Source organism: Leopardus geoffroyi, chromosome E2, assembly GCF_018350155.1.
Source record: "Leopardus geoffroyi isolate Oge1 chromosome E2, O.geoffroyi_Oge1_pat1.0, whole genome shotgun sequence".
Lineage (NCBI taxonomy): Eukaryota > Metazoa > Chordata > Mammalia > Carnivora > Felidae > Leopardus > Leopardus geoffroyi.
In genome coordinates, this window is record NC_059335.1 from 18,363,703 (window position 1) to 18,373,168 (window position 9,466).

The window sequence follows — 9,466 nt, forward strand, 5'->3', positions numbered from 1 at the left end:
CATTGACTTCCTGCCCCGGGGGATGAGGATTCGTTTCATGCCATGTCCTTCCTGACATAATGACTCGGCTCAACGTCCCTGGGCCTCAGCTTCCACATCCGGAAATGAGAACAGCAGCAGGTACCTACCTCACAAGGTCGTGAGGGTCACAGGGATGAACCCCGTAACGCCCTTGGAAGAGGGCCGCGCCTCCCGTAAGGGTATATGCTGGCTATTGTCGTTATTATAATTGTCATCCCTTTTGGTTTCTCTGTTAGCTTTGTAAGTCCCAACCACAGACAGATCTCCATTTCCCCTTCCTGCCTTTCCTCCCTGGACCTGGCCACTGTGAGCCACTGAGGACAACACCCTCGGCTGGCCCCCCAGCAGGAGAGAAGGGCGCCGTCACCAAGAAAGATCCAGGCTTCTGCCCGATTTGAGCCGACATTATTTTTTTAAATGTTTACTTCTTTATTTTGAGGTGGGGCAGGGGCAGAGCGAGAGGACGAGAGAGAATCCCAAGCAGGCTCCGCACTTGTCAGCTGAGAGCCGCTATGGGACTCGATCTCAGGAACCCTGAGATCATGACCTGAGCTGAAATCAAGAGCCTGACACAGAACGGCAAGATCATGACCTGAGCCAGTAACAAGAATGGGACTCTTGACGGACTGGGCCACCCAGATGCCCTGAGCCACCATTGATTTGATCATCTTCCACAGCAGTGGACTCAATTTCCTGACTCTCCATAGGCTTTCCCTGCCCCCCCCCAACATTGAATTATGAGAATTTTCAAACCTACAGAGAAGGTGAATGAATTTTACCATGACTCCCATGCACCTATCATCTGTATTCGACACTTGTTAACGTTAAAAAAAATTTTTTTTAATGTTATTTATTTTTGAGAGAGAGAGAGAGGGACAGAACACGAGTGGGGGAGAGGTAGAGAGAGAGAATCTGAAGCAAGCTCCAGGCTCCGAGCTGTCAGCACAGATCCCGACGTGGGGCTCCAACCCACAAACTGCGAGATCGTGACCTGAGCCGAAATCGGACGCTTAACTGACTGAGCCACCCAGGCGCCCCTTGTTAACAATTTTCTACATGTGCTTTATCACATACCTATCTGTCCATCCTCTATTTATTCAACCACATGATTTCTTTGCTGGATTTTTAAATGAGTTAAAGTGAAGTATTTTCAAGCAGACATCTGCACTTTTAACTTCTAAATAGCTCAGCGTCCATATCACTAATTAGAATTCAATCCTTACGGTTCTTTAAAAAAAATTTTTTTTAATGTTTATTTATTTTTGGGAGAGAAAGAGAGACAGAGCATGAGCAGGGGAGGGGCAGAGAGAGGGAGACACAGAATGTAAAGTAGGCTCCAGGTTCTGAGCTGTCAGCCCAGAGCCCAACGAGGGGCTTGAACTGGCTCAGATCATGACCTGAGCTGAAGTCAGCTGCTTAACCCACTGAGCCACCCCACCCAGGCTCCCCACGGTTCTTTTGTGAGGTGAAATTTGCATACAATGAAATGTGCAAATCTTCAACGCAGGTTACTGGGTTTTGACTGGCACATAGACGGGTCATACCAACCCCCATTGACACAAAGGACAGTTCCATCACCCCACAAAGTTACCTGCTTGGGTCATCCTCACCCCACCCCCAAAGGCAGTCATGGCTCTGATACTTTTTTACCTTCACTGTCAAATTATCAGGGTCGATGACACGTACGTTCTGGGAGTGACCTTCACCAAACTTTATGGGTTGGTGGCTAGAGTTTAAAACATAACGACTGTTCCCCTCTGAAGAATATGGAAAGCATAATCAACACTATGATGCCAGCAGTGGCTGGGCCGGGAGGGAATGGGGGGGCTCTCACGCTGACAGCCAGGACCGTGTCTGGTGAGGGCAGCGCTCTGGGCACTGAACGGGCCATACTGTTGATGTTCCCATGCCACCCCCTGTGCACCACGCACACTGGGTGTATCACGTAGGCTGCTGCTGGCTGCAGGTAAGGGAACAAGAGATTCCAAATACCTTCCAAACTAAAGGCCTTTATTATTTTCCCAAACAGCTAATCTCACCAAGGTAGGGAGGTTGTACAGGGGTCAGCCCACCCGTTGAACGGTGTTCTTGTGAACGGTGTTCACGTTCAACGGTGTCGGATGAAGATTCCTCGGCACGTGGGCAGTGTCTTCCCTTAAGGTGGCAACATAGCTGCCACAGCGCCAGCCTTCATTTCCTCTAGAGGCAGAACACAACAGCCTTATACTTCCTTTTGCTAAAATCCTACTCTGCCCGTCTCCCCCCTACATTTTAAGTGTTTAGCCTCTCCGGGTTTGCTCTTGGGTCTTCGTGTAAATCCTGCTCTTGACTTTGAGGATTATAGGCTCTTCAAAGTGCTGGTGAAAGAAATTGCAGAAAGAGAAACAGAAAAATGATCTTTCTTTGCAGCTGCGGAAAATCAGACACTCCTCGGCAACGTAAAACTCCCCTTGCAAATACTTTTCGTAGGCCATACAGACTTCAGAGATTGCTACATCTTGTGAAAGGCAGCTCCAACCTTCCAAAATCTGTAATTCTGATTTGTCTTACTTAATAACTTATTGCCCTGGGAATAATACTTAAGTGGGCGTGTAGATTTTGAAAAGGCTAAATATTTGTGAGGTGTTTTTTTGTTGTTGTTAAACCAGGGGAGTGTTATTAGCACCGCCCCCCCCCCTTTTTCTCCCACGTGGTTGGAGGGCAAAACCAAACACAGACTCTGTTGTGATTCTGCTTTAGACTAAGAGTTCGAGAAAACGAAATCCCACCATCAGTTGGTGTCTCCCCACGCCGCCGTACTTTCTGGGGGAGGCAGAAAAGGGAAGCGTCTTTCCCTTGCATTACTTTTTAAGAGCAAAACCGTTTTCCTCCAGAAACCTCCCCTAACCACTTCGCAGCAGACTTACCCTCACATGTTCTTGTCTAGGAGTGAGTCACGGCTCCTTCCAGAACCAGTCACTGACCGGGAGACTGGGGAACTATGACTGGCTTAGACACCTCCCCGAAACACATGGACAGAGCTAATAAACAAGCTAAGACAATCAGGGCTCAGCCCACCAAGAAGCGGGGAAATGGGTTAGCACAGTAATAATGCAGATTCCCACTTCCTGCTGCTGGTCGCATGGCTGTTTCTGTAGGCACCCCACCTCTGGCCTCGCACTTTGCTTCTGCTTTTTTGCCTCAGGTGGAGCGAACCCCAAACATTCAGGTCTTGTAGAAAAGGAGCCTCTAGAGGGGACGTGACTTCTGAGTGAGGGAAACACCTGCCCACATCCCTCAAGGGGAAAGTACCTAAGCTTGGCTGCCTGCATATCTTTGAGGCTTTGTTACCTTGGAGGCTACGGAAACCCAAACTAGCTTAAGCACCAAGGGAACTTACTGATTCTTACAGTGAAAAAGTCCAGCGGGAGGGAGTTTGGATTTCAGGTATGGCTGGATCCAGGTGCTCCAACAATCTCCGGACTGTACATCTCTCCTTCTTTCACCTTTTCTTCCCTCGATATGGATTTCGTTTTCAGGCAGGCCCTCTCCTCCCCCGGCAGTGCCAGCCTGCCAGCCTACCAGGTAAGCAACCACGGCAGCACAAAACTCAGCGTTCCAGTAGCTCCAGCAAAAGTCCTACAGCCGTCTCTCATTGGCTTTCCCTGGGTGATGTGCTCATTTGTGGAGCTGGGGAATGGGGCTGACATCAACAAATTGCACAGAGAGAAGGAAAGGATGGTTCCCAAAAGAAAACGAGAAGGGAAATGAATGCCCATTGGGCTAATATATCTCTTACGTATAGAGAGAGCCCCTGGGAGCACCAGCCTATCCTGTTTTATCGTGAAGAGCAGCACAGTTGCTAACAGGGTATAACGGGCTAAATTAGCTGGGGGTAGTCAGGGAAGGCATCTTGGAAGAGGCACCATATGGGAAGCAGAGCCCTGAGGAATACAAGACAATGTGCCAGGCACAGGGACCTGCAAAAGCAAAAGAGCTGAGACAAATCAACACTTTATGGGTGAGTGGATAAATGAATTAATGAATGAACGCCTACAGGCAGGAACTATATACAAGAGCCCTGTCTTCCCGCTCAGAAGGAAGCCATGAGCTCTGTAGCAACGGGGGAGCTGGGGTCAGACTGTAGACGCTGCAGGGGAAGAGGACAGGGCAGACAGCCTGAGTGGGGAAGGGGGAGAGGTGTATGCACTCCTCAAGAGCCAGGAGGAGAGGGTGACAGTGAACCCTACCTTGGAGACCACGTCCCACAGCCCTCCCTCCCCTTCTGAGGCTGCTGGGGCCACCCAGAAACCCTCCCCCTGTCCAAAGCTTGTTTTCCTCTCCCTCTCCCTGCCCCTCCCCTCCCCACCCTCCCACCCTTCCCTCCTGCTCTCCCTTCTCATTCTCACTTCCTTTTTTTCTGTTCCTCAAACACACCAAATTTTTGTTCCCGTCTCGAGACATTTGTTTGTGCTTGCTGTTCCCTCTGCCTGAGACACCCTTCCCCAAGAACTTTGCGAGGCTGGCTCCTTCTTAGCCCTCAGGTCTCAGCCAGGTCCCCTCCTCCGAGCAGCCCTCCCTGACCACCCCAACTGAGGGACCAGCCCCCTGCCCCACAGCTCCTTCCCAGTCACGGGGACCTGCTTTACTTCCTTTTCCCTGAGGCTTTCATGTTGGTGGGGCTGCTGCGGTCACAGCTGTCACCCCGGTGCCCAGCACACACCCTGGCACAGGCTAGGTGCTCAGAGGGCTCAAGGTTCAGCTGCACTCCTTGTCTGCTCTTTTCAAGGTGATTGTGCCTTCTCTGTGCCTCAATTTCCTCTTCGGTAAAGCGGGCGTAACAGTAGACACGTCCTCTGAAGACAACCTATCTGAGGCACTCGGAGGGCATGGAGCTTGGCTCATACAGGTGCCCCCTAAGGGTCAGCCACTATAGGACTATCATTAGCACCTTAGGGCTGTCGTGAAATCTCTGGGAGAGGGCTGGCACGGCGGTTACCTGTACGTGACTCCCCAGTGCTCAGATTCCAGCCGTGACGATGGCTTCCTGGCTGTGCGACCTTGTTCTCTGAAAACTGAGGCTCACCGTAGTACCTCCACGCTTCTCCCCCCCCCCCATCACTCCTCCCCATCAGGGATGCGCGTGCTGGCGCAGCTCACACAGCAGGGGTGCAGACGTAATGAACTCACGCAGATAAAAGTGTCTAGTGCAGGGCTCCAGGCAGCAGATGGAAAACTGATTCATAAGGTCATTTGTTCAGCCAGCTACAATCTAGAGGGGTTTCTTGGCAGGACATGTGACTGCCAGTGGCCTGGGTCAAGCTTCACCTCCAACCCTCCTCCAACCCTTACCTTAGCTCTTAAGGGCCAGCTAAGGGCCGTCCCCTGCATGTAGGATGGATGGGAACAGCAAGCGTCAGCCCCATGATGCTCCCCGCCCTGCTCATGCTGTCACCAGGTGGGGGCAGCTAGACTAAAAAGGGTCCCACGACTCTGGGATGAACACTTATAACTAGGGGCATTGGGGAAGAGTGGGAGGGGGGTAGCCTAGAACAGGAAGTTCCCTGGCCCCCAAGCCAGACACCTTCCTCTCTCTCTCTCTCTCATCTATCAACAGGTTATCTATCTACCAATTATCTAGTATCTATCTCTATCATCTCTCAGAGCTCAGTGGGCTTAACCCTTTAGGTCACTGGGGGATGGGAGACAGGGTCTCGGGAAAGCTGGGTGGTTTTGTTTTGTTTTGTTTAGACTTCGGTGGGTTGTTTTTTTTTTTTTAGACACTGGTAAAATGTGCCACAAAAATATGAAGTCCGATATTGATATATATATCAATCTATCTATCGATAGATATAGATATATTGATATAGTGTTCTTGCTTTTGAAAAATTTTGCAAGTAAGGACATGGAAAATAAAACAAAACTACTAAATTAAAAGCACTGCTCTGATAAAAAAAAATGGGCAAAAGATCTGAACAGACACTTCTGCAAAGAAAATACACAGATGGCAAATAAGCGTATAAAAACATGTGCACCATTGTGTGTCATCAGGGAAATGTAAATCCAAACAAGATACCACTACATACCTATCAGAATGGCCAAAATCCAAAACACTGACATCACTAAATACTGGCGAAGATGTGAGCACCAGGAACTGTCACTCATTGCTGGCGGGAGTGCAAAATGGTCCAGCCACTTTGGAAGACAGTTTTTCAGTTTCTAACAAATCTAAACCTACTCTTCCCATGTGACCCATGAAGAGCACTTCTTGGTGATTAACCCAAGGAGGTCAAAACTTGGGTCCACACAAACACCTGCAGCCAATGTTTATCACAGCTCTATTTGCAATTACCCAAACTTGGGAATGACTAAGATGTTGTTAAGCAGGTGAATGGATCAGTAAACTGTGGTATATCCATCCAGACAATGAAACATCGAGCAGCACTAAAAAGAAATGGCAGGGGCGCCTGGGTGGCTCAGTCGGTTGGGTGTCCGACCTCAGCTCAGGTCACGATCTCGCGGTCCGTGGTTCGAGCCCCGCGTCAGGCTCTGGGCTGATGGCTCAGAGCCTGGAGCCTGCTTCCGATTCTGTGTCTCCCTCTCTCTCTGCCCCTCCCCCGTTCATGCTCTGTCTCTCTCTGTCTCAAAAATAAATAAACGTTAAAAAAATTTTTTTAAATAAAAAATAAAAAAATAAAAAGAAATGGCAGAACACAGGGGATTTTTAGGGCAGTCAAACTCCTCTGTAGGATAAGACAATGATTGGCGTGTCATACATTTGACCAAACCCATAGAATGTACACAACCAAGAGTGAATTGTAATGTTAACTATGTACTTTGGGTGATGATGTGTCATTGTGGGTTTGATCGTAACAAATGGACCACTCTGGCGGGAGGTGTTAATAACAGGAAGGAGGCTGTGCCTGCATGGGCTGTGGGCATAGGAGTTTTATGGGAAATCTCTGTACTTTTCACCCAGTTTTGCTGCAAACCTAAAATTGCTTTAAAAGTAAAGTTTACCAATTTTTTTTTTTTTAAAAAGTATTGCTCTCAATCCCAGTGGCTTTCAAACTTTCTTGACTCTAAAAAGTCACTTTACATCACAAGTCAGGATGAACATATGCTCACAACGGAAGTTTCCCAAAACAATACTTCCTAATAGCCCAAGACAAATTCTGATACTTTGGAATTTCTCTTCTCTTCTACTCAATTTCATTTTAAAAATGCTTGTCATGACCTTCTAAATTGATCTCATGAACCACTAATGAGTCACTACTCACAGTCTGCAAAGCTTTAATTACGTGCAAGAAAGGATGTTTTAACACCAGGAAAAAATGGGAAGATTGTACCCAAAGAATATTCCTTTATGCTGAATACACTTTGCTTGATAAAAACATCACAGTTTTCCTTTTTAAAAAATCTACAGTGGACAGATGAGAATGTGCCATGGATAGGTACAAATAGGGCAAGCTATTTCTGTGGGATTAAATTCATTCATTCATTCATTCATTCATTCACTCACTCATTCTACAAACGTGTGCTGGGTGCTGGGGTTTCAGCTGCAGTGGCGTGCTGGAGCTGGTTGATACAAGTTGGCAGGAATCGTTAAAATTTTCAGGAATTTTGGTTGAAATCACACGGGTGGCTTGAGACAGGCCACACCAGTCATCAAAAGCTATCAATCAGTGCCCCCCTACACACACACCTTACCCCTTTGGAAATCAATAAAAGGAAACCTTACTAAAGTCCAGTGGGAGGCTGGAAGGGGGTGTACTGCTCTATGTCGATTGCAGGAAGAATTGTCAATTCCTACAGACCGCATGGAAGAATCCCCAACAGGAAAGAATGATCAACTAAAGGCCCTAAAAAACGGACCGCTCGGAAGCTCAACCAATGAGAAACCACTATCACTCTTGCTTTTCTCCGATGGACTTCCATTCAGAACACCGGCTCCCGACTTCCTCCTTTTTCTCCATAAAATAATACTCCTCTCCTTTGTTCTCTGGACTTGCCTATGGTCCTGCCATTGTTTGCACGTTCCAAATTGCAATCTATGCCATTCCCAAAGAAATCCAATTTTGCTGGCAAAATAATTGACTTTTAAGGTGAACACCCTATATAGCTGCTCGTTAAACATTTGTGAGCACACTACTGGTCAGTTCCCCGCATGGACAGAGCTTACGTTCTTTTTTTTTTTTTTTTTTAGAGAGAGAGAGAGAGAGAGAGAGAGAGACCATGAGCGGGGGAGGGGTAGGTGAGGGGTGGGGGGACAGAGAGAGAGAGAGAGAGAGAGACCATGAGCGGGGGAGGGGGTAGATGAGGGATGGGGGGAGAGAGAGAGAGAGAGAGAGAAAATCTTAAGCAGGCTCCATGCTCAGTGCAGAGCCCAACGTGGGGCTCAATCCCACGACCCTGGGATCATGACCTGAGCTGAAATCAAGTCAGATGCTCAACTCACTGAACCACCCAGGTGCTTCGAGCTTACGTTCTCAAAGGGAGTGAACAGTTTACCGAAATAACCACACACACATATAAACATGTAAATGCTGTGAAGGAAAAGTACAGGAATTCACGAGAGCACATCATATAGGGGCTCCCAGAAGGCTTTTCTGGGGACATGAAATTTGAGCAGAAACTTGAAGGATGTGAGGATTCAACTAGATAAAGAATGCAGGGAAGAGTGTTTCAGGGAGAAGGCAGAGCATGTGCAAAAGCCTTGTGCGGAGAGAGAAGGTGAGTCCGAGCCTGAAGCTGGAGTGCAGGGCAAGTGGAAGCAGGGCGGGAGCCACGGACACGGGGCCGCGGGTGCGGCGCCCAGGCCAGGCAGGGCCTGCAGCAGGGCGGGGCGTTTGGGTTTTATCCTAAGCACGAGTCACACAAGGCTACTACCCCGGTGCAAGGGAGATGTTCTTGTAAATGACCTCTTTCACACTTTCTCCCCTCAGATCCTGGCAACTAGGTTTAGGATACAGATTGCACACAGCTGCGGGGCACAGAAGAGGACTCCGCCCCTTCCGGAAGTGCCTTTTGTTAATGAAGACTGTTGGTTTTTTTTTAATTTTTTTAGTGCTTATTTTTGAGAGAGAGAGGGAGACACAGAATCTGAAGCAGCTCCAGGCTCTGAGCTGTCAGCACAGAACCCTACATGGGGCTCGAACCCACAAACTATGAGATCATGACCTGAGCCAAGTCTGAGACTTAAATGCTTAGCCAACTAAGCCACCCAGGCACCCCATAGACTGGGTTTAAAAGTCAACTTCTGGGGGTGGCTGGGTGGCTCAGTCAGTTAAGCCTCTGACTCTTTTTTTTTTTTTTTTTTAAGTTTATTTATTTATTTTTGAGAGAGACAGAGACAGTGCAAGTTGGGGACGGTCAGAGAGAGCGAGAGAGTGAGGGAGAGAGAGAGAATCCCAAGCAGGCTCCGCACCATCAGCAGAGACTGACACAGGGCTGGAACTCACGAACG

General features: G+C 48.4%; 1 long non-coding RNA gene across 1 annotated transcript; it reads right to left on the reverse strand.

The window, feature by feature from the left end:
• Nucleotides 1-2,010: 2,010 nt before the first annotated feature.
• Nucleotides 2,011-4,607, reverse strand: LOC123578312. The gene is made up of 2 exons (XR_006702300.1): nt 2,928-4,607; nt 2,011-2,220 (listed from the first exon to the last, which is right to left on the reverse strand). It is a non-coding gene; the product is annotated as an uncharacterized LOC123578312 (long non-coding RNA).
• Nucleotides 4,608-9,466: the final 4,859 nt, after the last annotated feature.